The 13,184-nt window shown below is 40.0% G+C and overlaps 1 long non-coding RNA gene across 2 annotated transcripts; it reads left to right on the forward strand.

Moving 5' to 3' along the window:
- Positions 1-453: 453 nt before the first annotated feature.
- On the forward strand, positions 454-5,434 carry LOC140070822 (uncharacterized). Of its 2 annotated transcripts, XR_011848995.1 has the most exons (3): positions 454-941; positions 3,649-3,760; positions 4,971-5,434. It is a non-coding gene; the product is annotated as an uncharacterized lncRNA (long non-coding RNA). The 2 variants fall into 2 exon arrangements; XR_011848994.1 differs by lacking the exon at positions 454-941 and having other exon boundaries at positions 3,216-3,760.
- The last annotated feature ends 7,750 nt before the right edge of the window (positions 5,435-13,184 follow it).

Below are 13,184 nucleotides of genomic sequence, written 5' to 3' on the forward strand. Positions count from 1 at the left end.
GTATTTGACACCTACAGCAGGGTGGTCTGGTAAGACTATACAATTCAGCCCACAGGTCGTCCTCCTCTCAGTGTTGCCGGGCTCCATCTCCTCTATCAAAAAAGGCCTCCTTCGCCATTTTCTCACGGCTGCAAGGACAGTGATCCCTCGACACTGTTAGAGCCCTCATCCGCCCACAGCTGTGGAGTGGATACAGGAGTTCCGTTACATACGTAGGATGGAGAAGCTGGTGGCCGATGACATGCCAGACCCGAGTAAAACAGCCACAGTGTGGACCCCCTGTGAGGAATACCAGCTAACCCCTGCCTTTCAGGATCTTTTTTGCTTAGAATAATAAGATCTTTACTTGAAATCATAACCTTTCATGACCCTTGCATTGAAAATACTAGGCTGTACGGTCACGCTCAGTGCATATGGCTATAGAATGACTCAGAAGCCACCGGGGGGCTGTGATACAAATGTGAAGCATTTGGAGTGTGAATGATAATTACATCAATTAGAATGTGACAATGTGGCCTATTAAGTTTCTAATAAGGACTATACAAAATGGAGTAAAACCTTGTCCTTTGTCTCATCCATGATGTGATCACGCAGTGTTAAAAGCGAGAATCACGCGCTGCACAGGACAATAACAAGTCTTCTGCACATACCAGCGCGTGATCATTGATACATATGTTACAAAATGATGATGTGACAGTATCTAGTACGGAATAATGCCTTTGTTCATTTCATGTTCATATATGCTACAAAATGATGATGCGGCAGTATCTAATATAGATAATGCCTTTGTTTATGAAATGTTATAAAAGCAAGGGGATCCTGACAGGGGGCAGGGACTTTCCAGACGGGACAAGTGGACGCACGTCTGTCTGTGATGCAAGCCGGGAAACTGCCTTCCTCTGTCGAGGTCCCCCGATAGGGAAGTGATGCTACAATATCCGGTAAATATATTGATGTTTGCTTCTCATGATTATAAGAATTATGTGATAAGGATATAATTATATGGTTTTATGTAATTTTCAATAATAAAGTATTACTGTTTTATTAATCCCAATCTGTGTGTTGGTGAGCGCTTCGTATGTTTGGGTACTGCCCGCACTTAGCTGACTCAGTAATACATAAATTGGCGTAGTCGGCAGAATATCGGAAGCGATATCTAAAGAACCATAGGGGATATCCTAAAACTAATTACATAGGGTGGAAGCATATTGGACACCGTACATTAGTGCAAATTTTTGACAATTGGCACGGTGCCAAGATGTTCCGGAAAAAGAAAGATACCAAAACCTCGCCACATGTACACGTCCCGGGCTGGTCCCAGTCTCCGTATGATAATGTGGTGCAGGAATTGTGTAGTTTAGGATTGTTGGAACCATGGGAAGCAAAATTAAAAGGGTCAGAACCCCTCGATCTAGTACACATACTAGAGGAGGTCCCTGTTAGGTCAGGTGATGCAGTAACCCCTCGATCTAGTACACATACTAGAGGAGGTCCCTGTTAGGTCAGGTGATGCAGTAACCCCTCGATCTAGTACACATACTAGAGGAGGTCCCTGTTAGGACAGGTGATGCAGTAACCCCTTCATCTAGTACACATACTAGAGGAGGTCCCTGTTAGGTCAGGTGATGCAGTAACCCCTCGATCTAGTACACATACTATAGGAGGTCCCTGTTAGGACAGGTGATGCAGTAACCCCTTCATCTAGTACACATACTAGAGGAGGTCCCTGTTAGGACAGGTGATGTAGTAAGCCCTTCATCTAGTACACATACTAGAGGAGGTCCCTGTTAAGTCAGGTGATGCAGTTGCTTTAGGCAGACATTGTTGGATATTGGCAAGTGCCTACAGACGTATGCATGAGTGCAATCAACAACTTCATAGGAAAGAGTCTCAGTTAGAGCAGAAACTGAGTTGGGAGGGAAGAAGGTGGTGTTGGAGTGTAATACCCGCCTTCTGAATGATAAACTATAGCATTATAAGAGCATTGCAGAAAATACTGCTGTAAAAATAGCCCAGAATAAATACAGGAAAAGAAAGGGCAAAGTTAACAAAAACAAGGTGCACAAAATTATTGCAGAAGCCTCAATAGATTGCAATCCAGATAAGTGGGATGGGGATGTGTGGGATTCTTCCTCTAATTCAGAATGGGAGGACCCCCCCAGACCCTGTAATAGAACCCCCCCCCCCCCCCCGAGTGTGTTAGCCAAACCTATCAGAAAAAGATTAGAGAGAACAGGAGAAAGTGAGATGCAGTGGTTGGTCAGAGTAAGTGAATATGGAGGAACGGGAGTAATGCTGGATGAGGGAGATGTGGGAAAGTTTATCAATCTATCCAAAGACCCTATTACACAATGTTCTTTTAAGACCTACTTTGTGGATACCGGGATAAGGGTGCAGAATTTACTTATAATTCTGGCTCACTGTTTCCAGAACAGGTATCCGGCAGAGTTAGATTTGCCGTTGAATGAGAAACCCTGGTATACTATAAGGGATGGTCTTGAGAGACTAAAAGAGGAGGCAATGCGTAGCGCCTTATCTGTATTAGGGATGGAAGATGATTTCCTGAACTACCCTCTCACAGCCAGCATAAGAAATAGTCACACCTCCAGCATATAAAGCAGTCATTTTAACCCTTACGGTAACAATGACTGGAGAAGCTATTAGCACAGTGTTGGCCAGAATGAGAAAGTTGCAAGATATGAGAGATTCGAAAGAACCTGCAGCCCCCAAACACTCGGGGAACAGTAAACCTTATAACTCAGATTGGAGGAAAAAACAAGAAGGGGATTCTAGTAGGGTCTTGAGGAAAGATATGTTTCAAGCTCTGCTGAAAGCTGGGGTGAAAAAGGAACATATCGATGGGAAGGAAACTCAGGAATTATAGAGAATGTATAAACAAAAAGTATTATCAGTAAAAAAGGCTAGCACAGGAGAGCCCTAAAAGAAGGATGTTCTTAAACCATAGGAAATTTCTTGGACAGATTATCAAGCTGTGTATCCTTGGGAGGAACTGGCGGCCGCGGTTGCAACCGAGGTAACACAAGAAATGAAGAAAAAGTCATTAATCACTGATTTAGGATCACATAATAAAACAGCATGAGTAGCCAGCCAAACCCCTGTGTTTATAAAAAGAGATGATCTCCCCTATGTTAATCTTAGCATCCACTGGAATGGGGGTAATGTTCAAAGAGTCCCATCTTTGATTAGTACGGCTACTTTAATATGTGGAAATCCCTACAAATTTAAAGGTCCTAAAGTACAAATAGCAGGATTAGGTGGTAAGGTGATTACAGGGGTACAAACCAAAGTGGCCCTTAAAATAGGCAACTTGCCCATTAGAAACTACCCCGTTTTGGTGGTCCCGATACCAGAATACATTATTGACATTGATATTCTTAAAGGGATAACACTACATTTGAAAGAAGGAAAATTTGCATTTGGGGTAAGAAAAACGGAAAATTAAGCCGGTATTGGTAGGGAAGGTATAAATGCCCCCAATACATATTCTCCCAGCTTCTAAACTAGTTGCCTTGAAAAAGTATCGAATTCCCAGGGGATACAAATAAATTGTTGAATACACCCCTACTACTGTTTTTCATGTTGATGCTGTACCAACTGATTCACTTGAACGTTTGTTTAATTCCAAAGCAGATAAACAAGCAGCGATCAGAACAGCAGACACTTCTTCCAAAAAGAAAAGCAATCATGGCTTCAGGGTACACAACAAAAGTGGGCACTTGGGAGAAAAAGCTACTTACAGGTGGGCCCAAGAGAGAGGAATTCCTCTAACCCTTGACATAATTAAAGATACCATCCAGAATTGCCCATATGTCAACATAGCCAGAAAAGAGAAGTTCCCCACACAGTAATGGGACACATAGGTCGAGGACAACTACCAGCTCCAATTTGGCAAATTGATTTCATTGGCCCTCTGCCAGAAAGAAGGGGATGCAGGTATTTGTGTACGGCAGTGGATACATACTCAGGATTGAGGGTAGGATTTCCTTGTAAATCTGCCACTCAATGGAGTACACTGAGAACTTTGGAAACTGTTACCCAGTATTATGGAGTCCCGTTGCAGATGCAATCAGACAATGGGTCACATTTTACTGGAAAACAGGATAAAAAGTATGCACAAAACAACAACATCCACGGGGTATATCATATGCCTTACTATCCTCAAGCAGTAGTGTTAGTGGAAAGGATGAATGGGTTGCTTAAAAGCACCCTAAAGAAGCTAAACCCGTCAGACAGTGCATATGGGCAATGGAAGGATCACCTTAGTGAGGATCTACAGATTTTAAATAATAGGCCCATTACTGATTCAATGACTCCTTTAATGAGGATGTTGACCCCTAATATCACTGTAAAAGTTAATAATATAGTAGATTCACTGCTGTATAAGAAAATTCAGGAAATGCAGTTACACCCATTCGAGCTACACCACTGTCGGCAGGTTTGGATCTCAGCTCAATGGAGGTAAATCTTATCTCCTCAGGTAAGGTTCAGGAAATAGCCACTTGTTTAGGATGTAAAATTACAAAAGTTCACTATGAGCAAATAGTCACAAGATCTAGTTTAGCTCTGAAAGGATGTGTAGTGTTGGGAGGCGTAATTGATGAAGATTATCAGGGTGAGATGATCAACTTGGGTACAGAGAAAAACCAAACAATTGCCCAGTTATTTCTTATTCCCATCAATAATGCTACTCCAAAAGAAGGGTCTGTCCCATTAGAAGTTAACATAAGGGGAGATAAAAGTTTTGGCTCTTCTGATGCTACCAATTTTGGAGCTAAAATATGGGTTCTACATAACCAAGGACCGCCCTCTCCCACAGAAGTGATAGCAGTGGGGAAAGCTAGAACCTTGTTGATCATGAGACCTGGAGTAGAAAAATGGGAATATGTTCCACAGGAAAAATGTTACTTAAGAGAATGAGGAAATATAATGTTTGTGTTTCTTTCCCTTAGACGTACCTAACTATTGGAATCCTTGGAGGCGGGTATTTGGCCGGAAGTAAAACCTGAACGCCTGGTGCCTTATTGGAAAAGACTAACATCACCACACTAGGATGGAGTTGGAAAGGAAATCCTACTAATCGAACCTAGGATAATTTCACCTGTTTTGCAAAGAAAACATGTTTGGTTGCTGATATATCTTTTGAACAAGGACAAGGTTGGAGAGGACCACCGGAATCCTCCAGCAACCTATTTAGGCCTTGGTATTTGATGTACCAGGACAATTTGAATACAATCATTGATTCTAAAGTACAATTAAAATGTTGTAAACAGCTAGCAAATTAGCCATGTGCCATGTGCCTAGTCCTAATAACAAAAGTAGATCCAGGACATATTAAAAGAATACCCTCTACTTGTGCCAAAGTGGGAACAAAAAAAAAACTGTTATAATGACTACAGTGACATTTCTTCCTCTACCTGAATGTAACCAGAAAAGAAAAAGAAGAGCTTGGTATGATATTTTACTGGGAGGATACGGTGCAGTAACTGGTACTCTCAATGGATTTGATATTGAGACTATAGCCAACAAGCTAAGCCAAGCTGGAAAAGGAATTCAGGATGCATTGACTCTACAAGGACAATGGATGCCTACCACATGGCACCCTTGGCGATAAGCCATTGATGTGGACACTTTTCTATCAAGGACTGTTAATAGAACTGATAATATTTTAGAGGGTTTAGAGGTTAATACTGGCACAGTTTTGAATTTCACTCTATGTACTATGCAAGTAGTATACTATATACAACAGCATGATGCTATACAAACTAAGTTGATGACTGGGAATGAAGCAGTGTGGCGAGAAGTGTTTAAAACTGCCATACCGAGTCAATCCTGGCTCAAGATTGATGCTCCAAAAATGATACATATATATATGGTATAATCAATGTATACAATGTAACCAAGGTAAAAACTATGTGTAAATTTGTAGTAATGTTTATACTGTTGGGGCCCCCAGGATCTCAGCACTATTGGATGCAAGAGTTCCAGGGGACCTACATAGATTCACAGAATTATACTCATGATTTATCTTTTTGCAATGACACATTAGAGGGAAAGATTTGTAGATTACAATCCAAGACTTATGAATCATGCTTGTTACAGGGTTCTATTAATGTATGTAAATTTACTATATTGCCATTAACCTATCAGTTATTAGTTGAAGTAGCCCCTCAAAAAATATGTGTGGTCACTAATGTTCCTGTTATTCCAAGAATGGAAACGCCCTTTGTAGGATGCATGAAAAATGTATCTGTGTTAGTTTGGAATAATGAAACTTTCTTGTTAATTCATTATCACATCATATCCAAAGATATAAAATGTACTCCACTTACTCTAGAAGTGCAGTCATGGGATTTGAATTTGACTAAGTTAAAACAACTAATCCAACATTCAGAGTTTGGACAACAATTGATTCAACAATTGAATAAGAGTGTGCAATACCATACTGTCACAACAACTATAGTAGCTGATAAAATATTTAAGATGGGTTCTTCCATCCAAGAAGCTACATCACATCACTGGTGGGACATTTTCATGGGATATTCTCCATCTGCAGGGAGGATGTTAAATTGGTTGATACATCCTGTGCTTGTAATTGCTATTATTGTAATTACATTATCTATCTGGAATTGCTATATGACATATAAATTGTTTACCAGACCACGAGTTGTCATGGTCAACTAGAGAAACATCAAATAGTCTACATTGTCAAGGACCGATTGTGATACAAATGTGAAGCATTTGGAGTGTGAATGATAATTACATCAATTAGAATGTGACAATGTGGCCTATTAAGTTTCTAATAAGGACTATACAAAATGGAGTAAAACCTTGTCCTTTGTCTCATCCATGATGTGATCACGCAGTGTTAAAAGCGAGAATCACGCGCTGCACAGGACAATAACAAGTCTTCTGCACATACCAGCGCGTGATCATTGATACATATGTTACAAAATGATGATGTGACAGTATCTAGTACGGAATAATGCCTTTGTTCATTTCATGTTCATATATGATACAAAATGATGATGCGGCAGTATCTAATATAGATAATGCCTTTGTTTATGAAATGTTATAAAAGCAAGGGGATCCTGACAGGGGGCAGGGACTTTCCAGACGGGACAAGTGGACGCACGTCTGTCTGTGATGCAAGCCGGGAAACTGCCTTCCTCTGTCGAGGTCCCCCGATAGGGAAGTGATGCTACAATATCCGGTAAATATATTGATGTTTGCTTCTCATGATTATAAGAATTATGTGATAAGGATATAATTATATGGTTTTATGTAATTTTCAATAATAAAGTATTATTGTTTTATTAATCCCAATCTGTGTGTTGGTGAGCGCTTCGTATGTTTGGGCACTGCCCGCACTTAGCTGACTCAGTAATACAGGGGCATGGCCGAACGAAAACCCGACGGATTCCGAAAAACCGCCGCATTTAAAAAAAGAAAAGTGTTGCGGAGCTTGCACTTACCGTCACTAGGAATAGGCCGGTGAACTTGAGTGCGTTCCGATGCTCTTCAGCGCAGCAGTGCCTCCTGGTGGTCGTCGGAGGAACTGCCTTAATGAATCCGCTGGATCGCGACTGGACCGGGTAAGTAAATCTGCCCTATAGTGTTGTCATTTCATTTGTGTCGAAACAATTTTATGAGTATTAAACAGTTTTTTTACCTTGGTAATTTGCATTATTTTAAGATTTCAAATCATGATTTCATGAGCTTTCTGTGCAAACCATTCTTTTCTCTCCACATGGAACTAAATCAAGGTGTATTTGAAGATGCAGAAACAAAATTGCTTTAGTATTTTATTTTTTAAAGTTTATACACTTTTTTCCCATTGTAAAGAATAATTTTTTTGGTGCCAACTCAGAGTTGGTAAGTGTTCAAGTACACATAATTCCTAACGTTCATTTTAATATTGATACATTTTTGTTACAACACACACGAACGACTACATCCTCGTGTATATTTGTGGGAAATAAAATATTTAATAATAATTTTTTTCACCACATTCACTATTGGTACTCTACAGCACTGTGCATCTGATGGCACATATCTGGTTGGAAGCAGAATTCCTTTCCGGAGCAACAATTCAAAGTTTCTGGTGACAAAGGGACATCAGGACCTGTGGACAAAAGAAACGGGGAACTAGTCCCCAAAATTGTGAAGAAGAGGCGCAAACACGCATGTAATACAGTTTATACTGTAAATTTTATCATATTTGTTAATCGTCTTTGTCGAAAAGCATTTGCAATTTACAGTGAGAAAAAGAAAATGAATAACACGGCAATAGTCAGAAATCAAATTAACCAAAGATTTAATGCACATTCGCGCTTGAAACAAAGTCATTTCACTTCTGTGTGCATCACCAATAGGATTTCGCTGGGCCGGAGACCAATATTTTTTTGGTCCATTTACTGCCTGTTACCTGCGCTAGAAATAAGCCTGGCTCCAGCGGTGTCCTCTGCAGCTCCCGTGGCTCGGCGTGCGTGTCCCCGTTTCCTAAGGCGCGCACGCTGGCTCGCTAAGATTTAAAGGGCCAGCACGCCAATAATTGGCCCTGGTCTGTTTTAAATTCCACCCCGTTCCATCTTCAAACTTCCTGAAGAGAAAGCTCACCTGATATTTCTGTGTTCCTGTGATCCCTGCGTTCCTGTGATTCCTGCATTCCTGAGTGTCTGTCCTGTGTTCCTGTGTGCCAGTCAGTTCCGTGGTCCTGTATTCCTGTGTGCCAGTCCGTCCCTGTGGTCCTGCGTTCCTGTGTGCCAGCTTCTGCGATTCCTGACGTGAGTTCTGGTGTGCCTTCCACTGCTATTCTCCTGCCTCCACTCTGGGTGGCAGCCACCGCGGGCTTGTCGTACCTGTGGAACGACCTGGTGGTATCCCGCCGCAGCAAGTCCATCCCGCTTTGCGGCGGGCTCTGGTGAAGACTGGGTGCCACTTAGACTCCGGTCTCAGGTCAGCTAGTACCATCTACCGCGGTGGTCCAGAGGGTCCACTGACTCCCAGTTCTGACAAGAGGCTTTTGGATAAAGCCAACAAAAAATTTTAAAAATGGAGAGGAAAGATTTATTGGTTAAGGGAAACAGAAACAGAGCAAGATAAAGGTAACACACCTGTACCATTTGCCTTTGTAACCACTTTCAGCAACCAGCTCTCGGAAGTCAAAAATATTGTTAAGACATACCTACTGATATTAGAACAAGACAGAAGCATTGCGGAGTGTATTCAGGGAGGCATTAGATTCAGTACCAGGCGTGCCCCCACAAAAAACAACAAAAAACATGAGGTAGCTTTGTATATTAACTGCAATACCTCACATGTAGTGTATGTTATAACATGCAATTCATGCAAATTGCAGTATGTGGGATGCACCACATGTCCCCTGAAAACTCGTATCAGACGCCATTTATTGGATGTCTCGAGTACAGCATCCAATATTTCAGCTGTCTCTTAACATTTTCGTGATATAAATATGAAAGATACATATTTTTTTTGGGATGAATCTTAGAAGAGATGTTATTTTATGGTACAATTAAACATTTTCTCATTAGACGTGTAGATGATGGATGAAATAGTTTTGAATAGTCCCACCTTAAAAATTAAAAATAAAATAACTCGGGAGACCATATAAATAAATGAATGAAATAATCATCCATATAGTTGTTCACATACATTATTACATTCTTTTAATATGTAACTTTTGTATGTTTTTTATATAAGCATCATACTGTGAAATCATAGTCTTAGGTAGGTTAAGAGGTAATAGAAACCTTCCCCTTTTTTGTATCATGTGACTCTTACCTAGTTTCACTGGTGTTAATCAACGCTGCTTAAATGGACAAGGTGTACTCTTGTTAGACGGAACCATGATTAAATTGATTTAGACGAAACGCGTAGGTCTGTGATTGTCCATGAGTTGCTTTATGTGCTGTTATGCAATTTTAACAAGATGAAATAAAGAAACTGGATTTTAACGCATTCTCCGTGACTATGCTGGATTTCCTTTGGATGTTTGTTGCGCCAGAAATAAGTTACGACACATGTTAATTGTGTCAGATAATTCACTCTGCCAAAGCCACACTCTTTTCGGATCTGAGTCGGGACCGGCGGAAAAAAGCAAGTTTCCTGGCGCCGCCAACTCATAAATTAATCGGATAATAGAACATGCGGACAGAGAGACAGAATACTGTTGATAACAACATAGTATATGTGCCCCATTGTACTTTGGAAGGAATGAACTCTGCTGACATATGGAAAAAATTATGAATATATTAAAAATGATAGCAGCACAAACATAGCACAAACGTTTGACACCACTTTTGTTTGATTTGGTTGATGGGGGGGGGGCTGGTTGACCTCTGATGACCTTGGGAAACTTTTATTAATATCTTAAAAATGATAGCGGCACCAACGAAAATTTCTGCTGTACAAACCAGAACAAACATAACACAAAAGTTTAACACCAATTTTGTTTGATTTGAACAAGGTGGGGGAGTCAACTTCACTCAGGTCCCTAGGGTGCCTAAAAAAATAGTAAGAGGGCATTCACACAATGCTTTGCGATGCGTTGTGCGTTGCGTTTTTGACGCATTGAAAAAGCATGCGTTTTGGATGCATCCAAAGACCATTTTTCAAATGTGTTTTATAATCTAAATCAGCTGAAATCAATTGCTTTTTCAAAGCCAAAAAACGCATAAAAGGTTTTGGCTTTGGTCCAAAAAGATAGGGCAACCTATCTACTGTGTTTGGCGAGTTTTGAATTTGGAAATTTATATAATATTTTTGTTTAAATTATGCCTGTTTCAAAATCTGTTTTGGCAGCTTCAATTGCCATTTTGCTTTCTATGTCATACCGACGTCGCTCAAGATGCAAGGTATATATTTTTTTTTTTTCTTATGTTTTTGGGCATTTTCTTGTACATTGTCAATGTTGTTCTAACACAAATCTTTCTTCTAATTCTTAAGAAATGTTGGCCAAATCATGGCAGAATGTGGATTCATCACCTTATTCGAAACCGTGATGTGCATGGCCATTTTGCTGTAATTTGGAGCTCAAACGGTAATTTTTTTTCCTTTTTTTGTTGTTTGCTCTTATTTTTCATGTTTAATTTACGTTTGTTTGTTTGTGTCTTAAAGGTATCCCTCAAAGTTTATGGAGTTTTGTAGGCTGTCCATAAAGCAGTTTGATACTTTGCTGTCACTTGTGGAACCACACATTACGTACAATTGTACTGTAATGCGGCAAAGTGTTTCTGCTGAAGAGCGCTTTTTTGTCACTTTAAGGCATTTTTTTTTATTTATTTCCTCTTTTTTGTTTGTGTTTGTTTTTTCTTGTGTCTGGGTTGTTTTTTACATATTTGTTTTGTTTTCCTTTTCTTATTTATTTATTTTTTTGGTTTTGATGCAATACATATAAAGTTTTATTTGGTTTTAAGTGTGAAAAAATGTATGTTGGTTTGTATGCATAAGATCCAGAGGGACGCCATGCTCCATTAACAACTCTAGAGCCATGAGTCCAACCAGCTCATTTGTAAATGTTTTTGTATAAACTATTTTGTTGCTTTCATTTATATACTCCTTTTTTCTAATTCAGTGCATTATTTTTTTTCTTTTGTTTTTAGATTTCTTGCTTCGGGTGACAAATATTCAACACTGCACCTGCACTTTCTTCTTGGTAAAAGCACCATCTGTAAAATTGTGCAAGATACCACAAGAAAATTATGGATGGTGCTGCAGCCTCTGGTTTTGCCAGTTCCCACACAAAGGGAGTGGTTGGAGATTGCTGCCGCCTTTGACCAAGATGCGGATTTTCCCAACTGCATCAGTGCCATTGATGGCAAACATGTCCGGGTCATCCAGCCACCACATTCCGGTTCTCAGTTTTATAATTATAAGAATTTTTTTTTTCAATTGTTCTTTTGGCTATTGCGGATAGCCAATCCAATTTTGTGGCTATTGATGTGGGTGGGTTTGGGAGCACAAAGGATTCACGCATCTTGGAGAACTCTGACATGGGCAAAATGTTGCTGGAGCAACATCATAATCTCCCTGCCGCCGCACCATTGCCTGCACAATTTTGCATGGAAAGGCATTTGGTCCCATGCCATTTCTGTAGATGAGCCACCATGTATACAGCAGAGTACACAAGACTCTTGTGTATGCACTATAGTATCTGGCTGTTGTTTAAGGGACTACATTGCAAAGTATTTTATTTCTGCAGAAGGTGCAGTGGCATGGCAACACTTGGTTCGACAGGGTCGCTATGATTAAATGTTCCTTTTTTTCTGTCTTTTGTAAATAAAGACCAAGTTTTTGAATGGTGAATGTAACAATATTTATTTTTGTACATAAAATTATTTTTATAAAAAAATCTAACGCTTTGTTTTCCATTGTCAATTTCCTCTTTAAAGAAATTTGAGACCCAACAAAATGGCACGATTACAGTCATATTGTAATACAAATTTTTTTTTTAAAAAGTGTTAGATAAACTCCAACAACAAGGAAGCTTATCCTTTAAAGAAACCCTGAAAAAGAGCTATGCATTATAGGCCAAATGCACACCTCATAAGGGAAGATAAATGTGTGGTACAACAGATGAATAGTCGTCATACACTTATAACATTGCCCATTGTCAGAATATGTAAACACTTATTTAAACCAAATTAGCTAAATTATTGAGCCAGCTCAATATTTAAACATGGGTCCATTCGTGTTGCTGTATTTTAATTATTATGCTGCTGTGCATCTACATTCTCCGCACACTGTATGCTTTCCACATCTACATCCAGAGTAACAAACATCATGTTACTGTTGCCTTCCACATTGTTGACAAAGTTGTGCACCAAATTTTCAGAATCAACATATCTAAATAATTCTCAGTATTCATGCAAAGGTTTCTAATGCCGAAGATGTGGAAAACCCTGGCTGTCAGGCTGGTGGTTCAGCATGTAGCATTGACATATACTACACTACATTCAATTTGTAGTGTGTGTCTGCCTCTCTTGATTTTGGTTCAGTGGATCATAAGCAACACTGTGGGCGCCGATTTTCCCTGAATTGCCCCGGGGTTTTGGCGCATGCTATCGGATTGTGGCGCATCGGCGCCGGCGTGCACGCGACGGAAATCGGGGGGGGTGTGGCTGTACAAAAACCTGACGGGTTCG

Source organism: Engystomops pustulosus, chromosome 7 (assembly GCF_040894005.1).
Source record: "Engystomops pustulosus chromosome 7, aEngPut4.maternal, whole genome shotgun sequence".
NCBI classification, from domain to species: Eukaryota; Metazoa; Chordata; class Amphibia; order Anura; family Leptodactylidae; genus Engystomops; species Engystomops pustulosus.